Consider the following 15,901-nt stretch of genomic DNA (forward strand, 5'->3'; position numbering starts at 1 on the left):
AATTTTGGGTACATTTTGCTTTAAAACTTTTGACCTATACCACAAAGAAGAGATATATTGAATTGTTACACATCTTGAGTCATAGGGAATAATCTAGTGAAAGTCCGAGCTCGATACATGACCGGAATGATATATGTTGATTGCTATTATATTCAGCCCGCAGTTTTTCCTGTTCCCGATTCACTCGAAGTCTTATAACTTTTGTTCCTGTTGAACCAGCTTCCTGAAAATCAATAGCGTCCGTCCTTTATGTCCAAAGTACCCGTACACCAAATTTCAACAGAATCGGCCACTTTTAAAAAGAGTTAGATGGCACATGGACTGACGGACGGACGACAATACAAAACTATAAAGGACCTGAGGATCCTTAATAAGTAACAAATAACACTGTATACGGGACTATTATCAATATGCAGGGTGTACATCCGGTAAAAATTCCGGTGAAGATTTTTAAAAAAAAGCGCTTTGTTGCGAAAATACAGGGCGAAAAAGTAAAGTAGTAATAGCGAAATAGTGCCCAACAGAACTCTAATGACAAGGAAAATCCAGCTAATATTTTACTTTTTACTTATTTGTGATATTTATATATGTTTTTTGTCCTAATAATGTAGAGCATATTAGGTACATTTTTTTTCCCTTCTATGTTTGTAAATATTTACATGCGGATATAAAAATGTTCATACACGAGATAGAACCTGTGCTTTCTGCTTCCAGGAAAGTCACCTTATGCCTTAAAGGGTATAGTGTTGAACGTACGGATTACGTTGGCGGCATGTGGTGGTCTTGCGACTCTGATTCGAACAGGTTCCAGAAAGTGCCTCCAAGCAGTAAGCTGTAAAGATATTTGCTCCCATAAAGATTACCGTATGTAACACACATCCCAGATACCAACAGGGCAATTGCAAAACTAGAAGATCTATTTGAGCAACTCGCTACCCCGTGTATTATAGTTGGAGATTACAATGCCCACGCATACCTCTGCATTCTAACAGGTTATTTTGCTTAAAAAATATCCATGTTCTTAACGGAAATGTAACAATGACGCCATATTGTTGTACGCACAGAAATAAAATCATGCTTATGCAGGTAATCGTTACGACAGTCTGTCAGTCCTACCGTCCCTCGCAAATATCCAAAGAAAACACCTATGACTATAGTATAAGTCAGATCATCTATGCTTCAAAAATCAAAAGTCATAAAAAGTGAATAGTGGGAACTTTAAATCATCCAAGAAATATTTATAGCTTCAATTTGAGTTTACAAAAAGCACCGACAGTAATTATGAGCGCCATAAAATTTTATTACTTGTTATTTTTCATTGTGCATAACCGTAACACTTATTCATTCCTGTTCCCTGTATTTCAAATATTATTTACCACCGTTTTTGAAGCTATGTGAAAATTTATTTGCATAAAGTGTGTGTTGCGAAAGGTTTTTCCGAATCACTGTATCAAATTTACATACACGCTTCTGATAGATGGGCATCCCACTTTGGAGTACAAGAAAATCACTTTATTGCTAATGAAACATATTTTTTCTTACGTCCGACAAAAGAAACACGAAAATGAATTATAATAATCTTTTCAACACCATATCAATGATAAATTTACAATGGTTCTCACAGGAAAGGTTATCGCTTGGTCTCTAGTAATGGATTTCGATTTAAAATGATGTATTTTAATGTTAAATTAATTAAGTTTGTAATTAGTTTTACATATACAGTGCGTTTTGAAAGTCATTACCTTAGAGTTGGCATTTGTTTATTTTGTCATGTAATTGTAATATATTACAGAATTACAGAAGAAAATCAGTATACAGTAAAAATAGTACAAACAAACGATGCAAGACTGGAATAAATATAAAACAAGTTAAAATCACAAATTAAAAAACAATAGGTGTTCTGAGGTATTCCTCTATTGAGTAAAAACAATACGTTAAAAAATGATTTTTGACCAAATATGAGATGTAAACCTTTACAACCAGCGGTAGTACCTATAGGTACATTATGTTGCGTCGTACTGTTTCATTTTCTGTTTTACGAAAATATACGTGTAATTGGTCACTATTTTCGTGTTTCGTATGAGTCAAAACTCAAAGATGCGATCGCAGATTACTCAACGTGTGGAGGAGGTCTGGAGGTGTGTGTTAAAAAATATTTTTTGGAAAAATGTGGTCGAACACGGTAAACATTCGCCATTGTCGATTGTTCCTCGTACTTTGTATCTATTTGGTAGTCTTTTGCGTTCTTTAGGTACTGTAGTACTTTGACACCTTAATAACCAGTGAGACCCACTACCTCCTCTCGCTAAGCCACGCCCACTTAAAGAAAAAAGTTCCCGCCCCGCACCCTGTGTTAGATTATAAAAGTGCATTTTTCTTAAACATGTACATCATTAGTTCATTACCAATGCAATTACTTAATTTTATTTTGTACGTGATTGGCAGCATAAAAAGCTTATTATATTACATAATCAAATTTAAATGAAAAGCCAAATTAATTCATTTCATAATTATACTACCTAGTTTGAACATGTTTTTTAATAACCAAGAATGCTTAATGAAGCAGCTCAGGTTGAAGTTCTTAGCCAATTTGCCATAAATCCCTCAATGTCAACGTTTTTTGTTAATTATTAAATTTTTGTTAAATTGTCTTAATGAATATTGACTTTATTGGTACTACTGGAAAGCATTTTAAAGTAGCTTTCCAACGATGTGTCACAAGTATGGGGTTACCATTTAGGATTTTTGAAGAGGGGGGCTGGGGGGGGGGCAGTTGTCCGTCATACCGTCATTGTGGTTCCCCCTCGATAGCCCCGAAACGGTTTTGCGCAATTTTCAATATCTTCTTTAGTTTGGAAAACATGGCCGGCTGAAAGTTTTAAAATTGACACCCCGTACATGTATGGTACCATTTTAAAAAACTTTTCACGGCCTAGAAAACTGTAATGGGGAAAAAAATTTATCAACATCCAAGTTTCTGAAAAAAATCACAAAATGTAAATTTTCAGGTGTTCGAACCTTTATAAAAAGGATGACTATAAGCGACCTCATTAATAGAATTTATACACCGTAAAGGGCTTCTTTTGAAAAAAACGGTTTTTTGAAGATATATTCAGTGTTCTAGACAACATTTTCACCCTGTATATGCAATATAAAGCCCTGTACATAACCTGTTGACTGAATGGAAGGAGATTTAATTACCAATAGACTGTTTAAGCAAGACGCCATGTTAAAGTTAAGAATGAACGATTAAATGACCATCATATTGGAAAGAAAAACTATGAAAAAAACATAGGTACAACGATATAGTATGGTTCTAGCGAAATAGATTCATTAAATCAATAAATCAAATCAAAAAATAACAGACGTGGTTTTATGATTCACGGTATTGTAATTAAAGGTCTAAACCTCAGTCTAAACGAAATAGACTGTTTTCTACCAAATAGCGCTCTTCTGGTTCATGCAAAATTCTGACCCGAAGGACCAATTTTCAAATGAGTATAACTTTTCTTTGAAAAGGGATTTTTAAAAACTCATCAAGTACGCACACAACAAATTTCGTGGAATTCTCTCGATTTTAGTTGTCTGGTCAAGAATTGCAGTGAAATTTGAATTTGAAATACCCAAAAACCTATTCAAAGACGTGCCACCAGTCTTTGTAACTGTTATTGTTGCTGAGAAAGAAAGTAAAGAAGAAATGCAAATTTGACCACTTTTAAGGGTTTCCCAAATTGTCGTATCCGGTAAACGTTTACCCTACAATCGGGCAAGACCATCTAAAACCACTTATATGAAAAATTATGTTGGGAATAATTGTGTTCATGGAGCCAGAGCCGTGTTCTGTAACCTTCAGATAATATCTTGATTCAATGTATAATTCATCAGGAAACCTTAATCTCTACACCCTGGACTAAATATTTAGGCATTCCGGGGAATGAACTTAAATGTTCCTGATTGGAGAATTTTCGGCGATACTTTCTTTCAATATAACATGTTAGTATGTACAGTTGGAAGTTGGGTTCGTAATCATTTTTACAGTCTAATTGTCTCTCACTGGCAAAATAAGAACGGCTAATAGATATTTCGTCAAGCTCCTCCCTTTTAATGGATTTCAATACCAAACAAATGTCTGAACAGAACGTCAAGATGAATTCTTTGTAATATAAATCAAAGTCATTTTGATTTTGTTACCTCCTTCACCTTTGTGAGGATTTTTTTGCTGTTGGTTTACTTCTAAGTGAGTAAAAAACCCAACTAATTATTTTAAATTGGCCATTGAATTTGCTTGTAAATAGAAACATTCCTCATTTTTTTGTTTATAATAACCTATAATAATCTCATTGCTTTGTAGGCATTTTCTCGTTAAAGATGGGCAAAGCTATTATTTTTGATAGATTTCCCATGGATATTACAATGCAAACGTAATGTTGCGTAAGGGATCGTGAGTACCAGTGCGTATGTAGGTAAACTGCGGCAACCTTTACAAAGGAGAGAAAAGAGTGGATTAATTTTGGGAAATGTTGTTATTAGGGCTATTTCTATGTAATGAAGGTGATCCATATAGCTGTATTTAAATTTGTTCGGATTCCCAGAGATCATAAAAATATTTAGTACTACTTTATGTAAAAGATAATTCTCCTTAGGGGCACGTTTGATAAACTCAAAAACTTGATCTCCTGTTAAAACCTGTGATTTTTTTCAAATCAAATCAAATCATTTATTGTCAGAGTACCAAATGTGGCTTTGACATGTCAATAATGCACAATGTAAATAACCTAAATATAAAACAGCAACATTCGAGATATAACTACACATTTTCAATAAATATAAATATGGACGTACACTACACATTAAAATTTTGATTTACATAAAATAATAATAATAATTTAGCTTACGCTTACACTTATCATATAGGTATGTGACACAAGGGTGTAATATAAAAACAAACGACATATGATGGGACGAACATACAAAACTGATACGCATCAAGGCACGAGTTATCATTTGGTGGAATAAATAAAGAGTATATAAAATAAAATCGAAAAATAAAATAAATTGACAGGTTTCATATAAGACTAGATAGATTATCACAGTTGAATTCTTCAATAGCGTAATATGCTTTTTTTAATAGTATTTCTTTTAATTCCTTTTTTAGTTGTAGTCTAGTCAACTCTTTTATTTGCGTTGGAAGATGATTGAAGAGTTTTTGGGAGACGTACACTAGTCCATTTTGTGTCTTGGCTAAACGGCAATAGTTTGGCCTTATGTTAGTTCGGGATCTTGTGAAATGATGATGTATATCACTTTGTAATTTAAATTCATGAAGATTATCTTTCGCATACATAATACTATCTAACAAATATTGTGATGGTAAGGTTAATATTTTTAGGTCAATAAAAGTCATTCGGCAATCATCCCTATAACAAAGACCATTTATTATTCGTACTGCACGTCGTTGCAGACCAAAAACTCTTGGCGCTGCAGGACAATTTCCCCAGACTAAGATACCATAGCTTAATATGCAATGTATTAGCGAATAATAAGCACTCACTAAAACGTTCCTTGAGACATTATCGGATAAACGTCGTAACACAAATATGTTTTTGCTAATTTTTTTACAAATAAAATCGACATGTACTCCAAAGTTTAAGACCGGATCAATATGTACACCTAAAAATTTTACAGAAGCATTGTTTTGAAATGCATGATGTCTTAGAGTTAGCATCAGGTTTTCCGATTTGGTTTCGTTAAGCTTTAATTGGTTTGGTATAAACCATTCTAACGCCAGAGTTTCAACTTGTTTGTGAACAGACAAAATGTCATTTAACCCTTTGCGTTTTATAGCGAGCGTTGTGTCGTCCGCAAATAAAATACAATCTGCATAGATGTTTATATAATTAGGGAAGTCATTAAAATAAATCAAAAACAAAAGTGGTCCGAGAATGGACCCCTGGGGAACTCCCCTAATTACAGATAGTTGACTTGACAATACTCCATTGTGGAAGACGTGCTGAAATCTATTAGATAAATAGGAAGAAATTAACTTTAAACTGAAATCGTCAAAATTATACGTTATTTGTAATTTTTGCAACAATGTATTGTGTGATATACAATCAAAAGCCCTGGACAAATCTAAAAACATTGAAATTGTATAGGCACCTTCTTCGAAACAGTTCAAAGTATTATTTACAAATTCAACCAAAGCATCTGAAGTACTTTTTCCCTTGCGAAAACCAAATTGCTTAGTGTAAAAGAGATTGTTGTATTCAAAGTAGTTGGAGATTTGCATACTCATTGCCTTTTCAAATACCTTTGAGAATGAAGGCAATATTGAAATTGGCCTATAATTTGCCGGATCATTAATATCTCCTGCCTTATACAATGGTACGACCGATGCAATCTTCAGAACATCAGGGAAACAGCCAGAAGTTAAGGTATCGTTTATTAACTTTGTTAACGGCGAAACATATAGACTAATATTTTGTTTAAGTAGGTAAGTTGAAACACCATATATATCTTTTGATTTACTAGTTTTTAGACTCCTCAGAATACATCTGGTTTTTGTTTATTATATCTCTTCGATTTGACTTTTAAAAAGTAAATTAGTTGATTATAATTTGAAATGTCAGTTTTCTTTTTATGAAAGTTAATTTCAAAAGAGAGTATTTGGGTCCATATAGCGCCGTAGGAGTGTATCTCAGACTAAAAGAAAATTAGCAATAATTTTGCATATTTATATGTCAAACTTACCAATTCCTAAAAGTACGGCAATAGCACGGTCTCATTTATAGTAAATATTTTTATGTTTTGATTGCCAAGCTGTAAATGTTTCGAATTCTTTTTCTTATACCATAAATAAAAACAGGGAAAGGGACTGCATTCAGTGCCAAAAAACCCTGTTCTTCCATACAGTACCTACCTTCCCATGTTTCCCATAATTTCCTTCACCTGTTCTATCTCTATTATCATTGCGTCGTCCGCGTATGTCAGGGACCATATCTTCCTTTAATAATAATAATAATAATAATAATACCTTCCTCGTTCGGAAGGATAGGTAGAGGACTTACAGATATAAAACTATTGCACCAAACACAAATACACAATTTGCGACAATACTTTTATAACAAAACAGATACTTCAGTCCTACACAAAACAGTAACATATGCAGACAAATCTTACACACCACTTAACCTACACGAAACTAATATACTTCCACCTCCATCCAAACTTACATACATCACAAATAACATACAGACATGGAACCAAAAGCCTTTACATGGACGATTTCCACAAGAGGTTAGCCAGGATTGTGTTGATTCTGTAGCAACGCACACTTGGTTGTCTGAATGTGATGTCTTCCCGGAGACTGAGGGTTTCATGTTAGCAATACAAGACCAGGTCATTAACACACGCAATTATAAAAAACACATACATAAAGATAAAACAGTGACAAATGATTCTTGTCGACTCTGTTCACAAACATCAGAAACAATCCAACATATAATATCGGCATGCACACGACTTGCACAAACTGAATACAAACATCGACACGATCAGGTAGCTAAAATCATACATCAAAAATTAGCACTTAAACACAATCTCATAACAGATACGACACCATACTACAAATACACGCCACAGATCATACTTGAAAACAACACACACTAATTATATTGGGACAGGACACTACTCACAGACAAAACTATCCACAATAATAGACCAGATATTACACTTATAGATAAAACACAAACATCCATTTGTATTATAGACATTGCCATACCCAACACTAACAACTTAACTAAAACACATGCAGAAAAACACCGCAAATACACCCATATAGCTATCGAGCTTAAGACGCAGTGGAGAATGAAATCTACTGTTATAGTTCCCATTATTCTTAGTGCTACCGGAGTTATACCAAAGACAATACACCACAATTTACAACTATTAGGTTTAGACAAAAACACATACAAACATTTACAAAAAGCAGTCATTATCAACACATGCCATATTGTTCGTAAATTTCTAAACATAACACAAGATACTACATACACAAATGATCCACAACGTATATACATGTAAACAACAGTACTCGCTCACAACACGGTACACAACATACTGTAATATCTCCACCTCTAACCCAAACAAACACACAAATACAACTTACCGAACAAACAAGTACAACAAATGATACAACATATACTACAATCAGAGATTCACCTCTGAAGCAAACCACATTATCACAACCCATTAGTATTCAACCCAAACGCAAAAGCCTAAACAGCACTTTAGACTCACAACATGACACAGAACATACTGTAATATCTCCACCCTTAACTCAACCAACCACACAAACACAACTTCCTGAACAAACAAACGCAATAAATACAAGTAACGCAACACGCACTACAAAGGCGCCCTCACCCAATAAAGTTACACGGCCTAGCACAGCTAAAAAACACAATACTCTTTCTTCTCAGAAACACACCACGTTATCACAACCCACTCGTACTCAACCCAAACGCAGCAACCTTAACAGCACTAGAGGCTCACAAAATACCGTAATGCCTCCACCAATAATCCAAGCAACAACACAAATACAACCTCAAGAACAAAGAAACACAATAAATACAAGTAACGCAACATGCACTACAAAAACAGGTCCACCCAATAAAATTACACGTCTTAGCACAGTTAAAAAACACAATACTCCTTCTTCTCAGAAACAACCCACTCGTATTCAACCGAAACGCAACAACCTAAACAGCACTACAGGCTCACAAAATACTGTAATATATCCACGAATAACCCAAGCAACAACACAAATACAACCTCAAGAACAAAGAAACACCATAAATACAAGTAAGGCAACATGTACCACAAAGACAGGTCCACCGAATAAAGTTACACGTCCTAGCACAGTTAAAAAACACAAAACTCCTTCTTCACATAAACACACCACGTTATCACAACCCACTCGTATTCAACCCAAACGCAAAGCCAAAGAAACACTTACACAATAAACTCTATTTAATAAAATTACAGGAATTATTATAATGATATTTTTGTTTTGTTTTCTTCTTTCCTGATAGCGTTGACTATTGTGGCCATTAATAGCTATGTTGGTAAGTATGAATTACATACTATCCCTAGATTTCCAATGTGAGTGTGTGAATATTTATTTTATTTTTTATTTTTTATTTTTTTTAGAACCCTACATAACTTCACCAGACACAGACACAGACACTAATCGTTACTTGATTTTAATCCGTGCGATTAGTTAACCAGGCTAGACCTGAGTTCTCACAAGATACACTGACCATAATAATAATAATATATATTAATTCCCAAGACAAATTTTGAATTGTATAGGATACGTCAGACACAAAAAAATACAATTAAATACAATTTTAAAAAATGTTGGTCATACACAATACAATGGACAAAAAAGAAAGAATGCAATATAAATTACACTAGAGATCCGCAATTTTTATCAATACAATCTAGAAATTCGTCAATTGTATATGGTGCATTGACTAGAAGAAATTTTGTCCCACTACGATCCCTCCACCTTGGCCCCGGTATTGCGTTATCAACACATCAGAACACAGTATGTTTCATATAACTAACTTAAAGCGTTACATATAAAAAATTGATGATTTTCGAACCTATTTCGCGATCCAAATAAAATGGCGGAAGTGCACAAGCACAGAAAAGAAAGTGTAGGTACACCCAGCACTAGAGAAATAAAATAAACAAAATAGATGGTACCTAGACCGTAAAATGAATCGTTTGAAAAAGTACAACATTGTTTTGAACCAGAGTTTACTGCTCAATGCCCCACCGAACAAAATTTGTACCACCCCTCTGACTTAATCCTACCTACAGGTTTTCCTTTGTTTGTTTTTGATTGCTGAAAACATAGAAATATACTAAATCGAATTAAACGAAGGGCTTGAATAAGAATAAAGATGGGCGAATTTTTGCCTAATAGAGTAAATTTCATTTAGCAAGATGCGCTTAAAATGTCTGGATTTAACAGTCAACCCTCAAATCTAATGCTTTGAATAACTTTCAACGAGTTGGGTTTAATAGTGGTTTACTGCAGTATAGTTGAATTCCGTAGTTTTAATTTAATAAGCGTATACCTGAAACCATAGAACAATTTTTTGAACAGTAAAAGTTTATTTAAAAATAGTAGCTGATTAGAGAAAAAGTAATGAACACGTGCGGTATTAGGGGTTTATTTAAGACGAGATCGATGATTGTAGCGGGCTCTGGGACGTAATAAGCCCGACCAATCACAGCTGCTAGAACCATTCAGATGACATACAACTTGGCAATATTGCAGGAGAATGTCATTTGTAACTTGTGTCATCTGCACATACATTTGTCACTTATCGTTCACTTTCGCGTTAGATGCAGTTAAACAAGCCTCTTAAATCGTCCAATCCGACAAACGTCAGACCCTCGCACAAGGTTGTCGGCTCACTTCTACGTGATTGGTTGTAGGTTTATGACGTATTTAGATTGAAGCGTTTCAAATTCGGACTAAAAACACAGCTTTTCAATAATTTATTTTGGGTTTATTTTACTCGCAAATAAAAATTGAGGACACACGGATCTTTTTCTTTTTATTGTACTTTGTAGATCAGAAATAAATAATGAAACCCCTATATTCTCTATATTAAACACATGTACTGTGCCATTTGAATTAGAGAACAAACACTGTATTTCGTTGCGATGTTCTAGTAATCAATTACTTTTGCTGCTTACAAAAAATTAATTAACATTTTGAATATAAATTCATGTATATTAATTATCAGAGCTTATGTAACGCATGTAACGTTCTTCCGGGAAATCCGAATCTTGTAATCAGAATGTTTTCAGTATTCAACGGCTGTAGTTCTTGGGCTCCTGGTGACACAAAGCTCCATCCATGGTAAACTCAACAATTCTGCTTACCCCAGATAATAAGCTTTCACTTAACTACGTAAATGATTATGATTTATGTAATTTTACACGTACTGCACTGAATTCTGTCACCTAAGTTCTTTAGGAGTACCCATTACCTATCTCGAAATGGAACCAGATGGTCAGAGTTCAGATATAGCTCAAATGGCGATATTTTCCCAAGAATTATGCAATTTAATTAGTAAATACAGAGTATCTTCAAGGTTGACCTGCGTTATAAATTAATTCGAAAGGAAAAAACATTAAAAACGCATTAGTGGCGAGATATTGTTCTTTTTTTCTAGGTATCCAATGTCAAAATTTCGAAACATTTTGTATACTACATGCCGTCTTATAAACTCTCAGCTCATGCGTAATACATTTCTTGTATTTTACATTTCCTTATAATAATAGTTTGAGAAAAAGAACATCCTTGGCTCGCAAATTCTGTACTTATTACTTGTAAACCACTATTATTTGAGGGGTTTCTCCTGCGTTCTAGTTCACCCTGTGCCCTCTTACGATTAGGACGATGATGGTACCATCCTGTTGAAACCAATGGTATCCAACTTTTGTTTGTTGTGCGTGCTGTATATCGTTGCATCAAAGTGGATTAAGTTAGCACCAGGCCACCAGGGTTAGCACCCCTAAATCGTCACCCAAATTTGTTAAAACATGGGACTGTTTCTAGAATTTTAAATATTCCTATCGAAAATGGCATTATTGTCAAAGGCGAGAAACAAAATGCTTTTATGCTGTATTGTAAAATAAAGAAAACAGAGGGCGTTAAATGTTGCCGCATTTCACAAAAAAATTAATGCCAGTTGTCATAAACTGATATTGATTTCGACGTTTGAATCTGCTTTTTGTCTTACTAGTCATGGCTTAACATGATTTTGATAAGTGGATTTATTGCCGAATTTTTGATAAAATAGTGAGAAATACACCTGAAAATGAACTATCCGTATTAGACGAGGAAAATTTTTTTTTCGATTGGTGTCATAAACCCTCTAAGTTAACATGGGGAGCAACTATCTACAAAAAAACTTTTTCCCATGCTAATTCCTCACGTTCGGTGGGAATATTCCCCCGGTATGCGTTTTCATTGTTACTCTCCAAATCAGTTTAATTATAACCAGAGAAATTAGAAAGATTTTGCCCGAAAGTTGTAAATTTGTGCCAACAATTCGTATCGAATTTGCAATAATAATTGCATCATTATTTGCAACATTATAAACATAAATACATACACCTGCCACACATTTAGTCAGTATCTGCAAAGAGGGTGTTTTTCAAACGGTGTCTTCCCGAAAGAACTTACGCTGTCAACCGTGCATCCCGTTCACAAAAAAGGTTGCTCTCAAGATTGCTCGAATTATAGACCAATTTCTGTTAGCTCGGTGCTGTCGAAAGTCTTTGAATACGCCATGTTAGAGAGGCTAAATATAACATTGTAAGTAATAAACAACACTGGTTCTGCAATGGGAAATCGGCAATTACTGCCATTAACTCATTTGTTAACGACATCATTTCACTTCTTGATAAAAAGCAGAATGTCCTTGCTATACCTATTTTGTGACCTCAGCAGGGCTTTTGATACTGAAAATCATTTGTACTGTTGCAAAACTTAAATACTTACGATATCAGAGGCGTTGTTGCTAATTGGTTTTCATCATATCTCTCTGGAAGGTGTCAACAAGTAGAAATTAAATTTAAAACCGGTTCCACTATTGCAAACTTTTTATCCACAGCTTTGCCTGTTAATATGGGAGTTCGACAAGGATCTGTTTTAGGACCTATTTGATTTTTATTATTTATTTATGATATTCAGTCCAATTCTGTAACTAACAAGTTTGCAATATTACTAACTATAGCAAGATTGCCCACACAAAATTCTAGCAATATTATGAGCAATCCGAGGAGCAATCTAACAAATGTGTCATTCTTTAACTACCAACTTGAGCAATATTGCTCTACAGTTCGTCAAATTGCTACCAACTAGTGATAACTTAGTAACAGAGTGTTGTCACTGGATCTAAAATTAAACGCATTAGGCCCAAATGAAATATCGGTTCCGGTTCTGTGTATATTTAAGCGAAAATATTTTTAACGTTTCCGGTTCGCTTTAGGTTCTAAAAAAACGGTTCGGTTTTGATCATTTTTTCGGTCTATAACGGTTCTTTTCGGTTTTAGTCTTTTAGAAAGTATGGCATTCAAAAAATTCATTATAACAACGTTATATGTTAATTAATAGGTGTGAAAAAGAAGTAAAAAGTCACGAGTACTAAAACGTCACGTATCGTCAGTGTAGGTAGCTAATTTACAACAAGGGGAATAATGGAGGAAGAGAGTTAAATATGTACTTAAACTAAATTTATTAATAAAAAACAGAAAAAATACACAAAAACTTACGTTAAAAAAAATCATGTAGTATAGAGTATTGTTTTTTATTTTTATTTTCTAAAACCTCGACCCTCCTTTTATCACACTAGTGGTATTGAATAAGTAAATAAATTACTTATTCAATGGTAGTGGCTATTACCGCCACCGCCACCCGTACTGCCTTCAATTTCGACACCTTATTAAACTTTTATAATCCACGGATGGCAATCATTTATCAATTTTCAAGACGTGTTTGCCGGCGCCTCCTGCAACTTCCAATAACCTGTTAAGAACCGTGAAAAACTGAAAAGAACAAAAAAAATTACGCAGTTTCCATTTCTAGGGTTTTCGCCCTAAGACGAGTAACTTTAGCGCATTTTCCATGTATTGATCAGTAGTTCCCAAAAGGTCATCCTACTTCGTTGGAAAATGCGCTAAAATTGTTAGTTCAAGAAAAAACTGCTCCAAACGATATTAAAAAAATAGATGCGCGTGAAATACACTTGCTAAGACTTAACAACAGCAACAGCACATTGCTAAGCTGTCAGTACAGAATACCACCTTTAAAAATGTTGCTTATTTAGCAATTACCTTCACTATTATAGTAAGTTGCTAAGGTTATTTAAAGTTGCAGAATTGAACTGAATGTCATGTTTTTAAATTGCTTGGTTTTATATGCGGATGATACGACGGCATTAATATCCGGAAAAAAGCAAGAAAATATATATCCAAAAGCTGTTGAGATTCTAAATAAGCTAAGTAATTGGTTTAATTTTAACAAATTATTCTTAAATCAAGATAAAACGTTTTTCCTACCGTTTACAACTTTTGTCTGACTCAAAATAAAAACATTAATATTCTAGGCACTGGGAAGTTTGTGGGGATCTATTTAGATCAAAACTTAAATTGGAAATGTCATTGCGAAAATCTTATTATAAAAAATTATCTTAAAGAATTAATGGATGTGGACCATACTTTAAATTATTACTATGCTCAAATTTAATCCAGACTGTTGTATGGAATAATTGGGGTTCGTCAAGCGCGGCAAAAAATGTGTTTCTGGTACAAAAACGAATAGTCAGATGTATTGCGAGTCGTAAGAAATATGATTCGTATCGTCCGATATTTAAAAAAGAACTAGTAGCGTCTCAACGAACGAGCGAAAGGACGGACGGACAAAGTGGCCACAATAGCGCATTTTTTTAAATTTTTGTGGAAATGCGCTAAAAATTGAATATTCTTACACTTTCATCACTCTATATACTTGAATTGTTAACTTTTATTTTCCATAACCAGCAACATTTCTTACGTCATAGCAGTTTTCATAATTACAACACGCGCAAGAAACAACAATTTATCACCCCTTTAACAAGACTTAAACTTGCCCATAATTCTCCCACCTGAATAGGCATTAAATTATTTAATGCGCTTCCAAAAGTACACTTAGAAGTCAGGGAACAACAAAGTGCTTTAAAACTTCTTTAAAAAAATTTCTTCTAGTCAATGCACCATATACAATTGATGAATTTCTGAATTGTATTGATAAAAATTGCGGATCTCTAGTGTAATTTATATTGCATTCTTTCTTTTTTATCCATTGTGTTCTGTTGACCAACATTTTTAAATTGTATTTAATTGTAGGTATTTATTTTGTGTTTCTGACGCACCCTATAGAATTCAATATTTGTCTTGGGAATTAATACATATTATTATTATTATTAATATTAAAAAAAGATGAGTACGATGAGTTGAGTTTAATATGACGGATGTGGATAATGGAAAATATTCTTCTCGCGTTTGATCAGAAACTTTAATGCTTCCTTTCCAGCATGTACCATCTGGCAAGATAAGAGTAAAACGAGGGTAAAACCTACCATAAAATGTTGGAGGGAAACATTTATGGCTGATCAGAAAGCGGCCCTTACATCCATTAAAAAGTGAAAATAAAAAATATATCCCAGAATAAAGGAAATTTGCCCATTTTTGAACAGTTTTCACTTTCGATAATCGCAGCGTAATTTTAATTAATAAATAGGCACTACAACAAATGAATTACAATTTTATGGTTCACCATTGTAAACTATGTAAACATTTAAATAAATATTATCAACTGAACCAGACTTCATGATCGATTTTAAGGTCAGATTGTTTTATCGAAGGACTACCTACTTATGAAATAGTAGGTTTGTACCGTTTAAATGTAATGTGCGCATTACAAGGCTAAAAACCAATAACAGTAGATTAAGGAGATGACGAAAAGTTTTTAACATGTCACAAGAAATACGTATCGATTAAATTCTTGTCTATTAAAACTCAATAATTACGACGGAACTTGTCACTCAAACTCTATTTCACCTTATAAACAATACAAAAAATCGATGAAAAAAACCAAACGTAATTATATTATAATACCTACCAAAAAACACGCCAATGTACGTACTATTAGATTTATGAGAACTTTTATATCATTTTGGAGTTAACATTAATCACAATAACTGCTTTGCATTGCAAATCATCCATCATGCCCGTTTATAAGTGCTGCTTCGGTGACCACTAATTTATAGCT

At 33.8% G+C, this 15,901-nt stretch overlaps 1 long non-coding RNA gene across 5 annotated transcripts in view; it reads left to right on the forward strand.

Annotated features, from left to right (window-relative positions):
* LOC116170578 overlaps positions 1-15,901 on the forward strand; it is an 85,873-nt gene that overhangs the window by 69,724 nt on the left and 248 nt on the right. Inside the window, exon 1 of one of the 5 annotated variants that reach the window (XR_004145313.1) lies at positions 15,455-15,474. The exons of 1 other annotated variant lie outside the window; for it this stretch is intronic. This is a non-coding gene — a long non-coding RNA (uncharacterized LOC116170578). 3 more of the 5 variants (XR_004145311.1, XR_004145310.1, XR_004145312.1) reach the window with 3 other exon arrangements.

The sequence above is a fragment of the Photinus pyralis genome, unplaced genomic scaffold (assembly GCF_008802855.1).
Source record: "Photinus pyralis isolate 1611_PpyrPB1 unplaced genomic scaffold, Ppyr1.3 Ppyr1.4_LG5, whole genome shotgun sequence".
Taxonomy (NCBI): domain Eukaryota; kingdom Metazoa; phylum Arthropoda; class Insecta; order Coleoptera; family Lampyridae; genus Photinus; species Photinus pyralis.